This window comes from Vicia villosa, linkage group LG3 (genome assembly GCF_029867415.1).
Source record: "Vicia villosa cultivar HV-30 ecotype Madison, WI linkage group LG3, Vvil1.0, whole genome shotgun sequence".
NCBI lineage: Eukaryota > Viridiplantae > Streptophyta > Magnoliopsida > Fabales > Fabaceae > Vicia > Vicia villosa.
In genome coordinates this window covers 204,208,428-204,225,132 of record NC_081182.1, presented here as the reverse complement: position 1 = coordinate 204,225,132, position 16,705 = coordinate 204,208,428, and the positions used below count along the sequence as shown (strand labels likewise).

At 31.1% G+C, this 16,705-nt stretch overlaps 2 long non-coding RNA genes across 20 annotated transcripts; both read right to left on the bottom strand.

Moving 5' to 3' along the window:
* Positions 1-6: 6 nt before the first annotated feature.
* LOC131593359 (uncharacterized) lies at positions 7-5,035 on the bottom strand. 2 transcript variants are annotated; one of them, XR_009280927.1, is made up of 5 exons: positions 4,882-5,035; positions 4,632-4,757; positions 3,204-4,055; positions 2,863-3,115; positions 7-2,499 (listed from the first exon to the last, which is right to left on the bottom strand). It is a non-coding gene; the product is annotated as an uncharacterized LOC131593359 (long non-coding RNA). The 2 variants fall into 2 exon arrangements; XR_009280926.1 differs by having other exon boundaries at positions 7-3,115.
* Positions 5,036-6,447: 1,412 nt separating this feature from the next.
* LOC131593357 (uncharacterized) lies at positions 6,448-12,576 on the bottom strand. 18 transcript variants are annotated; one of them, XR_009280925.1, is made up of 14 exons: positions 12,128-12,576; positions 11,691-11,756; positions 11,145-11,456; positions 10,667-11,060; positions 10,514-10,554; positions 10,353-10,404; positions 10,043-10,057; positions 9,823-9,890; positions 9,661-9,743; positions 9,334-9,433; positions 8,093-9,232; positions 7,886-7,948; positions 7,323-7,566; positions 6,448-7,229 (listed from the first exon to the last, which is right to left on the bottom strand). It is a non-coding gene; the product is annotated as an uncharacterized LOC131593357 (long non-coding RNA). The 18 variants fall into 18 exon arrangements; XR_009280913.1 differs by lacking the exon at positions 10,043-10,057 and having other exon boundaries at positions 8,093-8,737; positions 8,823-9,232; positions 9,661-10,042; XR_009280920.1 differs by lacking the exon at positions 10,043-10,057 and having other exon boundaries at positions 9,823-10,042.
* Positions 12,577-16,705: the final 4,129 nt, after the last annotated feature.

The window sequence follows — 16,705 nt, the reverse complement described above, 5'->3', positions numbered from 1 at the left end:
CGAGATCGAATATTATGACTGGTCATCTGGTTTTACCCGAATAAGTCATGTGGAGTGACTTTCTTGTTCGACCATCAACCTCTTGACTCCTTGAACTTAGCAGGTCCATGGTCGAGCCGATTTTTAAGACATAGTTTAAAACTGCTTTACATACAAAAAAAAAGTACTTCTTCTTTCTTTATTTTGGTGTTATTCGTTCAATTTTCATGGGAACTAGCTGTATTAATTTTGAATTGAGTTAAAAATAAGTTAAATCAAATCAATAATTATTTTACATAGAATTTAAATTTAGGTTCTCCGCAGAGATCCAAAAACCCTCCACACAGAAGCTTTGTGGCGTTGTATACGGATTATTAAGAAAAATCGATAATATTGACCTATATTTACAATTGCGAGCCTAAAAACAGCCATGTATATCCGTCATAGCACCACAATAACAGATATTTAATAACAAAACTTCTTTGGGACTTCTTTTCTTAAGTAATTCACGAACCACTTAATTTAACATTTAGTTAAATATAACACTAGTCATTCACAACGTATGAAACAGTGTGTCATTCTCACTAACTGACTTTAAGGGCAAGAGTTATTAGATTTCAATGTAAACTAGTAATAAACCCGTGCATTCGCACGGATCGAGTAATATGAAGAGTAATATTAACCTAGGTTGTTAATCTCAGATAGTGGCGTGTAGCGCCAGACCTCCCATATGCTATAGTGGCACAGCGGATAGCGGGATGACCGCTATTGTGAGCTTTTAAAAATCAAGGTAAATACTTAATATGAAAACATAAATATTAAAATAGGTTCCAACAACATACATAAATACTAAACATAGGTTCCAACAACATACATAATAACTTAAAAACAAAAGTTGCAACATACATAAACCAAAAGTTGCAACATAGATAACCAAACATAATGACTCAAATTAGGAATGTACTCAAAATGACTAAATCAAAATCTAAACGTAAACAAAATGACTAATCACATCAATCTCATCTTCACTTCAGAAGGAGAACTTGCTGTGAAGAGCAAAAGTGGAAGCGTGATATAAAAACAGGGGAGAAGGAGAACGTCTGCTGATTTGAGTGAAGAGAGAGAATGTAAATGACCTAATGTCTCACTTTTAGCTTTTATATTATTGAAATAAAAGGGAAAAATACAAATTTTCCTTTAAAATAAATTCTAAATTACAGTATTGACCTCATCTTCACAATAGTGGTTTGTAAAGCGCTATTGCACCGCTATTCCACCGCTACGCTTCCACAAATCGCGGCTGCTATTTCCGCAATTTCATATAGCGGTTAGCAGCCCAAAAGCGTTGCGGCGAGGTCCTCTACCGCTACGCTACACCGCTATAGCGCGCTATTGGCAACCTAGATATTAACACATAAAAATATTTCCACAAATTACAATAACTAAAGGTCTAAAATTTAAAGAGTTAGGAATAAAAGAGACGATCCCTCTATTTGTACATGTTCAATCACCTCATCTTGATTTGTGGCCTAATCTCAGATGATTTCAAAAAACATGATTAGAATTTTTTTTAGTAGATTCCAATCCAAGAAATGGGCATTCGAACCAAGGAATCAGTAATCAAGCCTTATCTCGTATTTGAGACCATAAATTAAGAATACAACAACAACCGAGCCTTATCTTACTATTAGGTCGGCTACACAGATCTGTTAGAGATTTGGTGTGATAATCCTGGATATCTTCAAGAATCGTGTTTGTTCACTTTCCGAACAAAGTATTTCGACCCTATACTTGTCTGGGTTCACGAAATCTTTGCGGGGATAATTCTTGAAGAATCAATCTGTTTCTGACAATGGAGAACAGATTAGAATGTAGAGGAAGTATATGATTTCGTATGTCAAATCGAGACCGAAAGACTCCTTATATAGGAGACCAATAATAGCAACGAACAGACACACCGTTTCTATTATTCATATTCAATTGTACGTTTGGCTCTACGAGCGTGCACTCCGCACTACCCTAACTCGTTTCAAGCTTAACGCATAATTGCATCGGCCTTCAGTAAATCACATTACTACCAAAATTACATTGATGATACTAAAATCACCAACAAGATCAACTTCCGCCATTGTATTCTATTCATGATCATCTTCTATCTAAATCGTTAATCTCGAGATATTTCTAAATAACTTCTCTTTTAGTTTTTTTAGGTCTACCTCTACCTCTAGTGTTTGACTCCTCTCCATCTAATTCATTCTCGTTACCACAAAATCGATAGGTCTTCTCTCTAACAGCCCAAACCACCTAAGTCTTAAAAATATAAATATCAAAATTGATTGTTACCTCCAATAATGATGCACAATACATTAGACAAACTCAAAGTTGCCTAAGTCTCCTAAGCAGTTGTCTCAAAAGTCTCACCGAGGACTAGATCTGGTACTACATTACCATCATCTTCTTGAGCTATGCTTGCACTAGCACCTAATTGGTGGATGATGCTAGAGAGAAAATCCTTCAACTCTGCAAAATGGGAAACAATTATTTATGCAAAATGTTAGCCTAGTGTGAAATCCATTCAAAATCAATTGGAACTCTAATGTGAAGTCTAACACTAGAAATGTGAGGAAAACAATTCTATGGTATGGCACACTAACGGCACCGCAAAGCGGCCGGTATGGCGGGATTTTGGCTCTCCACCATGGACCGCCATCTGCCATCGACAACACTGGCTTAAAATAAAACGCCACATGGTCTTCCTTAAATAATTTTGTTTGAATAGGTGGTGATTATGATTTAAAAACAAGTCTAATAAAGTAAAATAAAACATACAAATGAAATGGCAACATTGTAAAAATTAAAATGCATTTTGAAAAAAAGAGATACTTGCTAGGGAGAGTAGGAACAAGAAAGTTGTCCTGTAGATGCACATTCACACCCACGGTGGCGGCAAGGCTACGGCGACTAGCGACCACGGCAGAGCAAGATAGCTGGAGGGGTGACTAATCAGGGGGGGTGTCTGTTCGAGCTCTTTACTTTTGTGTTTTTTATTTTCCTTTACGTGGCATCTCTTGGACGGTACGATTTATTTGGCGGACAAAAAAGTTCAAACTGCACTCCACTTTTTATATGCCATCTTCTGCATGAAAACCATGTAAGTATAGTATTTCTTTGACATAGTCTATTTTCATAAGAAATAAAGAAACAAGCTATGTCTAGAAAAATACCATTTAAATCTTCTTCTAAATAATCATGGCTAACTTTGAGAATGTCATGGATGTCTTTACGAATAATTCTTTCATATTTATCTAATGTGAATTTCCATACAGCTAAATTTTTTCCAAACAGTTGAGAACCTATCACCTCCAAAGCCAAGGGAAGACCATGACAATAAGACACGGCACATTTTGCAACACATAACCTGGATCTATTTTTTTTATTTTTAAATGTATTCCAACTAAATAACTCAAGAGCCTTTTCTTAGTTTAGCTGTTTTGACCTCATAGACTTTGACAATCCCATGAGTGGCCAGCAAATGCTTGTCTCTTGTAGTGATTAGGATCTTGCCGTCGAAGCCAAACCAATCGTGTCCTTCTACAAGTACCTGTAACTGTTTCTCTTTGTCAACATTATCAAAAATCAGAATGACTTTCTTTCTTTGTAGCCTCGTTTTAATTATTGAAATTCTTTTGTAAACATCTCCCACTTTAATATCCTTTTCCCCGAGTATTACAGAAATTAGTGTTCTTGGAGCTGAGCTAGATCATGATTGCCCTCTCTCTAATGTCGGAAAGATAACACACCCTCGAATTGTACCCACATAAAAAATATCCTTGAATTGATCACCAGTCAAGTTATGCACAACACGATAAATTGTTGATTTTCCTATTCCACCGATTCCATAAATGCCTCCTACCATGTTGACTCTCTCATTAGATTCAAGGCCAAGGAGAGAGGTAACTTCTAACATTTGAAACTCCAACCCAACTGGTTTGCTTGCAACATGCAAAGGAATGCAGTTGATCTTCATTGAGACCTCTTCAACAATTTATCCAATAAAACTATATTGTGATTCAGCCCTGCACATTACAGTCGTACATGTAAATTGAAACAGAGTCATTAAATGTGCTTAGTCTATTCACTTCAACCAAAACTAATCATATAACATAGTATTATTACAATTTCGCAATATTTCCTTCAAGTAGATTTGTATGTTCACTAGTAAAGATCATGTGCAAGATTGCATGAATTTGTGAAAAAATTACGGAAAGAATGTATGAGGCTTTGCCATTTGTGATTAGGGAAAAATGTTTCTTAGAATGAATATATAGTGACAGAAAATGTATTTATAAATAAATAAGTGCAGACAACAGAATCAGAGTTCAATCAATTGTCTCTATGTGTATGATAACAGAAATATAACCATGAGTTGAAAATGTGAGAAAACTAAAACTATGACAAATTCTTGAATTACTTATTATTGCAATAAGTACAATGTAATGTTTAACTACTACTACTACTATCCAAACAATGGAATACAAATACCGCCATCGATCCAAACAAAGTCTTCATCAATTACCTAATGTGTTGCAAAACAAAGCAAAAAGGGGGTGAAATTGAATAAAAGGATGGTGTGAATAAAGAATACTACATACCCTAGTTTGAAATGTCATCAAGACATATTAGCAGATTGATGCAAAGCATCTCTGCATTTCTTCATCTCTAAACCTCACTTCATGTTATGCAAAAGCTTCATCATAAGTCCAAATTATGAGTTGAATCTGCGATGGATCCACATTATCAAAGAAAACGTTGAAGATGCATAGTTGATTGTTAGAGAAGAAAATAGAAATGAAAACCCTAGAACGTTGAATTGGTTGAAGAAGAGTAGGTTTGATTTCATACCCTTTAGTTGAATTTGTTGATCATCAAATTGATAGCTTTCTATAAATCTGAAGAAAAAGGTATCAATGAAGAAATGATTTTGCCTTTACTTGCATCCTACTAGTTCTACTTCCTGTGAACTGTTATTTAATTCAATGGACCCAATTTGTTTTGTTACTCTTGTGTTGTTGTAACTAGTATATAATTCGAGTTGCGCGGTTGACCCATAATATATTACTATTATTATTATTATTATTATTATTATTATTATTATTATTATTATTATTATTATATTTTAAATTTCAAAATTTTAGATTATTGATTTGTTTGTGGAATTCTTTTAAATGATTATATTTAAGTAATTATTATATGTAGTTTTATAAATAGATATTTGAAAAAAAGTTAAATTTTAAGAATAATATAGAGGATCATTTTATTATGTTTATAGAATTTTTTTCTAATGAGTTTATTCAAATATTATTTGATATATGAGTTTATTACAATATTCAAATATTACTATAGAGAGTTTTTATTGATTGATAATGTCATTAGTATAGTAAAATGGAGTTTTCATTTTTTTAGACTTACAACTAGTGTCTTACCCGTGCGTTCGCACGGGTACCCGTCCTTTTCGCGCATTGTGATTGAGGGAAATAAAAGATGATAGGGAAAATATTATTTTGTTTGATATAGATATTATTGTAGAAGTAACTTCATGTTCCTGTTAATATTCAATATTTTGATAACTAACTCCGTATTCACGTAAATATTCCAAATTTATTCCCGTTAATATTTAATATTTTGATCAGTAATTGTGTATTCCTATTAATACTCTAACTTTTTTCCCGTTAATATTCAATATTTTGATCAGTAACTTCATGTTCCCGTTAATATTTATTATTTTGATCAGTAACTCTCTGTTCCCGTTATTATTCATTATTTTGATCAATAACTTCGTATTCTCGTTAATATTCCGAATGTATTCTCGTTAATGTTCAAAAAATCTATCAGTAACTTAATGATTTTATTAATATTAAAAAATATTATCAAATGATTTTATTAATATTAAAAAATATTATCAGTAACTTCGTGTTCTCTTTACCCACTAATAATTATTATCTAATAAAATGTAGACAATAAGAGTTATGTGATGCATGTTAAAAATAAAAAGTTATTTAACATTATTAAATAAAGTATTATATTCTCTTTTCCAAGTGGAAGAAATCATGTAGGGAATACTTGGGCTTAGAGGTGATAAATTATTCCTTTCACAGCAGCCTCTTGGTACAACAATTGTTAATGCTAAAAAATGTGGAGTGTTTTTCCATTCATGGTTGTGGAGGAACTTGAAAAAAAAAATCATGTAGGGAATACTCGCAGCTGCTCAAGACCAAGAGGCGATATTGTCTCAAGTGTTACATCCTTGTGGTATAATAACTTATTTGCTTGTACCTTGAGATGAATGGCTCACTCCAAGTTCAAAATTAAAAAATTAGATAATTTAACGTGTAATATTGATGGGCCAACAACCACATTGATAACAGTATGTTTAGGCCAAAGTTCTTTTAACTCACTTTAGAAGCAAAGTAGTTGAATGTCAAAAATAAAATTGAGTTTAATCATATACGCTTCTACAAATATACTTTTACAGTACACTATCATTTTATCATGAAATAGTTTTATGCAACAAATATTTCTCACTGTTATTCTTATGGGAGCTAATAGATCATCCCTACAACAACGCCAGACCAGACCCTTACTAACCGAGCTGGCAAAACAATCAACTTTGTGGGCATTGCTGATATAGAAGGATGATGCCACTTTTTCAAAGAAGGGTCATACATGGCTCCTGAATTCACATTTTCATGCGTTATGGTGTAAAACCACGAATTTTCTTATGGGACTTGGGCACAATGCTGAGAAAAGCTTTGAGAAGCCAGCAAAGAACTTCATTGACGGCATACAGAACAAAAACGTAAAAAGTGGCAATAGCAAGCTGTGCAATTACCGCCTCAAATAAATCATCAGGAAAATCTTTCCAGATTCCTAGTTCCATAACTTCACCTTATGTAGAAGCTATCTACACAGGACTTCATTGCATCAAGTAAAATAAGTGATTGTAATCAATATATGAGACTACTTCAAATAAAATAAGTGGTTGTAAATTGTAATCAATATGAGACACGTCAGTTATGTAGATTACCATAGATGGAACATGTTACATGACCTATTCAGCCTGCTTTGTCGAAGTTCCAATTCCTGACACTGAATAGCAATCCATATTGAAAAGCTCGATATTTGACGTTCAGCACGGGAACATATCCCGGGTGTATCAGTATCTCACTGCTTATAATGTGCTTTAGTTTCATCTGCATTAAGTAAATAACATCACTCATTATAGCAATGACTTTTTTCCTCGTACTTCAAGTATGCATCATGATAAGAACGTTAAAATAAAATACCTCAGCCGCACCAAATGAGTAACCATACATCTCACTGATCCACCCGGACTAATATATGTCTCCTGTTATATTTCTTGCATAATGAGTTCTATCAGCTCGAACCTCCTCCGTCTTATGCAGCCATAGCATCGTGAATTTTCGGAGACCGTCTATATGCATAATGCTCATGCCACCAACTTTGTCACGGGCCTCAGGATGGCTAGTATGTAATTTTCCAAGTTCGTTGTCACAGCCGATAAGGTAGCTGGCAAGTAATATTATTAAAACACAGATTACTCATCAATTCGAAAAATAACGATAAAAGAGATGTAAAAATAGAGATCAATATGTTTGAAACCATGAAAACTGAAGTCATCAACACCGCGTTTAAATCAGCATTGTCAATCGCAAAATTCCTGTAAGCAACAGTGCTATATGGTTGCAAAAGATTTGACAACATTTAACACTAAATAGTTATCGCGGAACAAAAGCGAATTTTTCAAATTCTGGCATGTAACACTATTGTGATATTTAAAAGAACTTAATCATTTAGACCCTAAGGGCCCAACGTTTGGTTTTTCTACCTTCAATCCATCATATGTAACATCCAATCTCATGGCTCTCTTAATTACCAGTAAGCCAACTGCCTAAAACACAGATTAGAAAACATCAATAAAACGGCGTGATAATTGAATTATAGAGTAGTACAGGTAATAGTGTGTTTAGCATACATAAAAATTCATAGAATTATATTATGAGATAGAGTATATAAGCATTTCAAGGAATCATACCTCAAAATAGATGGCTTTATCAGTAAGAATGAGTTTTCCAGGCCATGCCATATTATTCTCCCATTTCAGAACAGGCTGTTTATTGTTGGCACCAATGCCTAAGATTTTCTCCTCTGCAATTTGAGGAAACTCTGGATTCTGATACGACCTAATAGCATTTGAATTTGAGATTCCAAAATGCAGTAGTTCTCCTTCTCAATTTCTTTTGCTTAGCAATTCTGCACCACGATTCCAGCACCACCCATCATTCGACTACTTGCACCAGGATTGGCATCCTTTGGACGTGCACACTTTACCTCTACTTGCTTACCATTTTAGCTCTTGGCATCAACCTGAATAACAAAATTATGAAGTTGCTAGTTAGGCATATAATCAATAGTAGGAAGTAAAGAAAAAGCAAAGTTTGGGTCACACGTTAATATCAATGTTCCATATTATCATCAGTAGATAAAAAACTGATATTTTAGGCTGCAACTTCAAGTCATTTTTTCAAATATTTGGGCAAATCCAAAAACATAGACAACAAAAGATTATAAAACTATAAATAAATCCCAAGAGAAGCTGCTGCTAAATAGTTCTGAACGGTTGTTCCATAGGCCAAGAGGGTACTCTTTCACCTTCAATTAGTATCCTTCCTTTCCCAATCTGTTAAAATGCCAGAACACAGATATCAAGTCATTTCACATTTTTAATAAGGTTAAATGTGCTTAGTCCCTGTAAAATAACCTACTAATGCTTTTAACACATAGCAAACTTTCTGCTTTGCATTTAACAGTCACACGATGACTATCGCTCTTTTTATATTTGAATGCAAATTGATGAGCAATAGCATATTTACACAACGTCTCTCGAAACTCATGTAGACTGCTAAACCTTTGACCCACACCAGTAATAGTATTCTGCCACTGTTGTGCCACTTTAGCCAGCTTCTCCTCATATGACGAAAGACTCAAAAGAGGTATCTCCATTTCCGCATCAATTCGAATGGTATCATGAGAAGCAACAGGAGGAGCATAATCAGCGTCATGATTCAGAATAGTATTGAACGGCAACACTGTTTCAGATAAAGTTGTAATAATGAGAGCCACTCTTCCTAATGTTCTCAAATTTACAGCTTTGATATCCCAAGAGACATCATCCCTGTGGAAAAAAAAAACTCAGTTCAATTCAATCATGGCATATTAGTTTAAACTAAATCCAAAACATTATTAAACTCAAACTGTGTTAAATAACTTACTTACCACCAATTCTGCAATATAATCATTCAAACTAACATTGCTAATCTAGCATCCCCTTATTTCAATTCCAATACCAGCAACATTTAACACCCCAAATTCAAACCTAACAGTTCAAAACAATCGTTCAGCTATCATACATTCAAAAGAAAACCACGACAGGTCCAGATTTCACATTCCTTACACATTCAACTCTAAACCAACTTCAATGCAATTCACAACCAAAAGCATCCAGACCAGAAAATAGACCGAACCCTCATAATAATTGACAATTCAAAGACAAAAACATTCCAACAGTATTGAAATAGACAAAAGCATTCAAATGTACAATACCATACTACAAAGAACCGATCAATCTCTGTCATTGCCATCCTTTCTTTTTTATGGCCAAGCAAACTTGTGCTTCATCATCGAACCTGCATAAACCCACATAAAAATCAGGTCACAACTTATCCAAACAGAATTTAACAAATCATACAAAGTAATAAAAAACACCGTCGCATCATCAGAAACTGCATCGGTGATGGATCTTTCCTCTTTTGCGTGAGCCAACACCATGAAACCTGGAACTTTGAAAACTAAATCAAAATCAAACATGAAAGAGAGAGAAGACGAAGAAATTAGAAGCCCAATGAAAAAGAAAGCTTGCTTTGGCTCCAAAATTCGATGCCCAAACTTCTCCTCTTTGTATTGGGGTAATCTTTCCACCGTATACCTAGCCATTTGAAGCCTGTTTTTAAGTTACGAACAGAAAACCATGCAAAAGAAAATATTGATATTCTCGAATTACTTCATTTTTTCTACAACTGGATAGGTTTTTTTCTTTCATTGTATATGGTTGCCTCATGTGACTAAAATCGATAAGAAATCCAAAAAACATGTCTGACAAAATGTACTATAAAAATTATGAAAAAAACTTTAAAAAAAAACTTGTAGAAAGCAAACACATGTAGCTGTAGCACTATTATAAATGAAAACAACTAAAGCAGCTTGACTATACAAAATGTCAAGATAGTGTCTTTTACCTTATCTTGAGAAGTTGAGGTCAGAAGATTCAAGGCTTTTTCCAATAAGTTCCTAAAACATAAATTATTCAATCAGCTTTCCAAGTCAATCAAAACGCAACAGTGTATGCAATACATACAACGAACAAATGAAAAGGATATAAAATGCAATAATAATATACCAGATCACCAGTATTATCCAAGTAAATCTGGACCACTGCATCTGCAAAAGAAGGATAAGAAGCGAAAACACATCTAAAACCATTTTCAGGATTTGCATTGCAATATCCTTACCATTATTGATGTTAGGGAAGAAATATGTAGAGAAATCATACCTCATGTACAACATGCCGTTCTTGAAGATTATAGAAAGGAAGGACACTGTCATGAAGAGAAGTTGGAGTTCATTCATCCATTGACAATATGTTATCCTGCAAGTAAAAAAAATTCAATTGAGATCAACCTTCTGTGTTGACATCGAGAACCAATTGAAAACAAAAAAATGTACATCAGTAAGATTTGAATCACAGCCCCATGATTCACATTTGAAAAGCCTGGAAAATAGGAACTTTGAGCCTCCTCAATCCCACGATTCCCTCAACTTCTGAGTCCACCTCCAATCCCTGATTTCTCTCTAACCTCAGTCCTCTCTCACTCCACAGATATCTCAGTCAAACTCCACTCCCTAAAAACTTTGTGGTCGCACATACCGACTCAACAACACAACAACTACACAGTAAAAACAGAATAAAAGTAAAGAAGAGGAGAAACTCAAAATCGAGATTGGAGTCAAAACCACCGTAAACCACTCACCGTTTAATCAAACCCGACCACTATGAAGGATCATCAGAAAGCAAAACCAATCACCGCGAGCATCACCCTTCCGGCAAAGATCGACACAGCCGCATACACCATAACGTGAAGTCATCCATCGTCGATGAACCTCAAGCAACACAGCCGTGAACAGGAAATCAATTACGTAAGTAATCCAAAAGAATTGAAAAAAAATCGATAAGAAGAAGAAACAATTTTGTATGAAGATGCAGAGGAAGAAGGAACAAAGCCTCAAACTTCATCTCCATCTCAGTTCTCAACAATCTTCAAGAACACCATTCATTCTTAAATCTGCAAAACAGAAAAACTAAAATCACAAAACTTATAAGTCACGATAGATGCACAACTTCTACACATTCACACAGAACTTATTTGATATTCACATGCTAACATTTCAAATACAATTGGCCTTTCATGCCGATGATATGAAAACAGGCAGATAATGACTACAATTCAAAGTATAACCTCTGGCATTCTTGAACTGCACAATTAGAAAATAGATAATGTAGCAGTATATACGCAAACCTTTAACGTTTAAATTTCAAACTTTTATCAAAGCGGTTGTTCTACTTGAAGAATTATCCAGTCACTCTGCAAAAAAAACACAATTATGAAATTCAATTAAGTTCCAAACAACAACAATAGAAGATTCATATAAAGGTGATTGAATAGAAATCAAAATCAAAATCAATAAGGAGACCCAGAATCAGAAACAGACATAATTCAGTCAGATTATTGAAAAAGATTTGAAATTTATGGGGTTTAGGTGATGGATGATAGATGAATTGAAGAATCGATGATTGAATTGAAAAGGGTTAGAAGAGAAGAAGAATACCTAAAAGAGTGAATTGACAGTGTATAAGAGACAGAACTGTAATTTTTGTCTTTCGTGATAGACATTTGCTTTGACAGAATCTACAGTAAGTGCGAATCGGAAATGAAAATCAAGATTGAACGCTTACCTGAGTTTTTGTTTCCGGAATTCTCATCGTTTCGTGTTGCTTAATGAGGACGGTCGGAGACGATGATAAGCGATCTGGAACGGTTCAATCTGTTCACATCAACAACAACAGATTTCTTAGTTGAGGTTTCTTCGCAAACTCTCTCACGATTTTTTTGTTATCTCTGTTTTCTCATTCTCAGGAAGGTGTTATTTTGCTATGTGGTTTGATGAAGGTTGAAGGAGGAGCCGTAAAATTGAAAAGAATTGGAAAAGGTGAGGAAGCAGAAGGGTTGGAATTGAAGTTTGGTAACCATTACATGAGGCCATTTATGTGTGCAAACTGTTTGGAACGTGGATAGGCACACAATGATGAACAATGCGTAACTGCAACAACATGAGAAGCTGGGAGGGTGAAATGATCAAAAATTCAGTATTAACCGCCAAAGCTGATGTGGATTAACCATGGAACAGATGCTGATGTGGATAGCCTAAGAAAGTCCCAAATGGTAGACTTTTCTTATATGATAGATTTGAAATGATAAATAATCATAAATAGTGAGAAAAATATTTTAATATTTTAAATAAGTCATTAATGGTTTAATAGGAATGTAGATTAGTATTACAATTAGAAAGAAATAAGAAACAAAGCTTCATAAAAATTAAAATGATAATTAAATATTGTTAATATGTACTAATTATAGTGTAAGAATCTTGATATTTAGAAATAGTTTGTCATCAAAGAAAATAATTTGTTTATAAAGAAAAAAAACATCAAACATTCGATGTTGCTATACCACAAAAACATTTTAAAATTAAGATTAAGGAAATTAATCCAAAGAAAAATGATAAGTGGAATAAGTCATAATCTATTTGGTATGGTTCTATTCGAAAGAAATAATAAGTGGAAGACAAAAATTAAACAAAAATAATAATTTAATTGGTATGGTTATATGTGAACGAAATCATGTGTATTCATTAAAAAATTGTTATTCATAGAAGCCTACAAACTTATAAATTAGAAGGCTGGTATGTTTATGTGCATCTTTATTATAAGAATATTAAACAACATATATTTATATTCTAAAGAAAACACAAGTAATACCATTCTAGAATTCTGACGAAGGATGAATGAAATTAAATTAAAAAATAACTAAAAATTAATACAAAAAATAAAAACATCTTAATATATGCATATATATTATTGTTTCTAGAATTAAGATTCTCTAGATAATTGTAAGAGACGTATATTTTAATATTGATTCTAAGATTATTGTTTGTAGGAGCTTGTGCCGATTAGGTTCTCATTCAAATTGTAAAACCTGCAAAATTGTAATTAGAAATTATATTAACATAAGCGTATGTATTATTGTTTATAGGATTTAAATAAAAATAAACGAAAGAAATTAAATTTAAAAAATAAAAAATCAATACAAAAAATAAAATCATCTTAACATAAGCATATATATTATTGTTTCTAGAATTTAGATTCTCTAGATGATTGCAAGAGACGTATATTTTAAAATTGATGCTAAGATTGTTGTTTGTAGGAGCTTGTGCCTATTAGACTCTCATTCAAATTGCAAAACCTGCAAAAATATAATTATAAATTATATTACAAAATATGAATGAGTATAAATTAATTTGAATATGATCAAAGTAATATATATGAAATAAATTTAAATATGATCAAAATGATAAAGTAAAATTTATTCGAAAAAACATGGACATGAAATAGATTTGAATAGATGTAAAAAAAAATGAAACCATCCAAGAGATTTTGGATTAGAATATTAGATAATGATACAAAAATCAATTCTTTTTTTAATCGGTGTAGAATAGTAGATGATTGCAAGTTAAATTTAAAAAATAAAAAATCAATACAAAAAATTAAAACATCTTAACATAAGCATATATATTATTGTTTTTAGAATTTAGATTCTCTAGATGATTGCAAGAGACGTATATTTTAAAATTGATGCTAAGATTGTTGTTTGTAGGAGCATGTGCCGATTAGACTCTCATTCAAATTGCATATAATTAGAAATTATATTACAAAATATGAATGAGTATAAATTAATTTGAATATGATCAAAGTAATATATATGAAATAAATTTAAATAGGATCAAAATGATAAAGTAAAATTTATTCGGAAAAACATGTACATGAAATAGATTTGAATACATGTAACAAAAATGAAACCATCCAAGAGATTTTGGATTAGAATATTAGATATCGATACAAAAATCAATTCTTTTTTTAATCGGTGTAGAATAGTAGATGATTGCAAGAGACGTATATTCCATGTTTTGGCAGGTTATGCATGAAATTCTAAAATATACGTGTGAGGAAGAAGGTGACAAAAGTTTATCTATTTAAGGTAGAAAGTAAGACAAATTTATCGGTTTCAGAATAATAAAATGATATTATTATTGGCCGTTTCATAAAACTATTCATTTTATAAATATTAATTTTTGCAATAATTATAATGATTGTAACTGATTTTTGTTCCAAAAATAAATTGTAATTAAAATACAATAATGATAACATTAAAAACTAAAAAGAAAAAAATTATATAAGTTAGTAATTATTATTGGAATACATTTTTCAATAAAATAAATCCAGTAAGAATATAATGATTTGTTAATTTATATAAATTTTGAATTACTACATTTTTCAAAAAATGTGTGTAAAATGGTTATTAAAAAATTTATTGATATTAACCAAAAAAATATTATTTGTAGATTTTAAAAATAATATTAGATCAAAATATACCTTTAAACATTTTTTTATCATTTTAAAATTCGATATTTGTAATTTATTTACTAATAAAACTTATATTTAAATACAAAAATTAAAAAAAAAAATTATATCATATTAGAAAGTATTAAAATAAAATGTTAATAAATTTTAAACTATTATATCAGTTAATATTTAGTTATTTTTTAAATTATTACTTTTATAATATTTTTTCTACTTCAATTCTTTAACATATATATATTTTTGTTATATTGTTAGATAATTGTTTCATTTATTCTTCATAAGCTTCTAATAATTAAAATGATTTGTTACTTTATATAAATTCTAAATTACTACTTTTTTTTCTAAAAATATGTGTAAAATAGTTATTAAAAACTTTATTGATATTAACCAAAAACATATTATTTGTTGATTTTAAAAATAAAATTAGATCAAAATATACCTTTTAAGATTTTCTTTGATTTTATCACTTCAAAATTCGAATTCTCAGATTTATTTATTAATAAAATTTATATTTAAATACAATATTTAAAAAATATTTTTATATCATATTATAAAGTATTAAAAGAAAAAGTTAATAAATTCAGTTAATTTTTAGTTCTGTTTTTAAATTAATATTTTTATAATATTTTTGCTACTTCAATTCTTTAACATATATATTTTTTATATTGTTAGATAATTGTTTCATTTTTTCCTCATATATTTCTAATAATTATTAATATAGTGTTAAATATTATAGTTAGGTGCATAATAAATAAATAGTTATAATTTTTATAAATAATAGTATTTTTAATTGTGGTAGTTGAATATTATATTATTATTTTATTATTAGATGAATATTATATTATAATTTATTATTTATATTATTATTATTATTTTAGTTATAAGTATAATAATAATTAATTTTAATATGTTTATTATTATTATAGTTATTATTATTATTTATTCAATGTAGGGACAAATTAGTAAAAATACAATTAGGGTTTGTGTTTAGGGTTGATATTAAGGTGACATGTGGCTAGAATTTGTGTTTAGAGTTGCTACCAATGTGACATGTGGCTAGGGTTGCCATCATGACAACCTTGGATTTATATATATTAAGACTAAGATAGAATTGAAGATTGAAAGCTAAACGGGTAAAAATTATGACGTAAGGTTATGTAAAGAATCAAGTTTTTTGATAACGGAAATCTCAAAAATATTCTTAGGGACTGGAGTAGACAATGTGATTTAAGATTGAAGTAAGATAATATATGGTGTGATCTCTTTTACTCTATTTTTTTTTTGTTATTTATCTTTTTCGCTACTTAGTCTCTGTTTGTACCCTCTTCTTAAAATTAATCAACTTAAAATTAATCGTTTTTATAAAAAGTCTTTGAAAACCAAATATCAATATTTACTCATTTCATCTCCTGTCTAGAGTGGCTTGTTGAACAAGTGATTTCGGAGACTAATTCATATTATAAGATTAAACTTCTCAAAAGATCGTATGATAACTTCAAATACTTCTTTTAATAAGAGTGTATTTTTGAATAAACCCACATCATTTGATGGTGAAAGATATATCATATGAAAAGCTAGAATAAAAAAGACATAAGCTATTGAATTTGATTTGTTAAATTATGTTTTAGATCCTTTTGTTCCTACTCATTCATTAATAATAAAGTGATGAACAAGTGCACTAAGCATTAAAGAGTGCAATTATATTGCTAACTGTAGAAATGTCAAAGAAGTGTGGGACACCCTTGATATGATTTATGGAGATTCTACTAAGATCAAAAGGGAAAGGATGAACACACTGGACCAGAAATTAGAGATACCAAATAAAAATCTGCAAAG